We start from the raw sequence: 675 nt of genomic DNA on the forward strand, positions 1-675 counted from the left end.
TGATATTTCTGCACACATAAGGTCTACTCTTAGTGGATACTTATACCACTGCTCGTGTTTATTCTTTCTTTTTGAGAAAGTGTGTATTTTCCAAATGTATGTAATAAAAATTAAGTGATATATAGTTTGAAACACTTATTGAAATTTTGGGTGAAATTATATCTTCTAAAATATTGCTTTCACCATCAAACTTCTGAGAAACGCTCATGCATATCTCCTCTCATACATGAAAATATAATTCTCCATGTGGATATGTTGATGCACAATGTGCAGTTGTAGAGATTCAGTCCTTGCATTCCCTCAACAGAAAATTTCACGTGATAACTGTCAGCTCAGGGTTTTGCATACAGTGGGAGCAGTTAGATGGTTGAATCGTCAGGTATTTGATAGGGACTTAATTTTTTTTTCTCATAAATTATATAGACCAAGAGAAGAAATGATTTAGTGAAAAATGCTACATCTAGTTCAGTGGATTTGATGTGATATAGTGACAAATAGTTTTCTAAAAAGGCTTCATGGTGCAATGATTAAGTGCTGATTTGTTAACTAAAATGTTGGTAGGTCAAACACTTGAGTTCTCCAACGGAGCAAAGATTTGGTAATCTGCCAGTAAAAGTAATGTATAGGAAACCTAATAGGTCACTTCTACCTCTGTTTTATAGGGTCTCTATGACT

This window comes from Orycteropus afer, unplaced genomic scaffold (genome assembly GCF_000298275.1).
Source record: "Orycteropus afer afer isolate SDZICR_OR568_19922 unplaced genomic scaffold, OryAfe1.0 scaffold00063, whole genome shotgun sequence".
Taxonomy (NCBI): Eukaryota; Metazoa; Chordata; class Mammalia; order Tubulidentata; family Orycteropodidae; genus Orycteropus; species Orycteropus afer.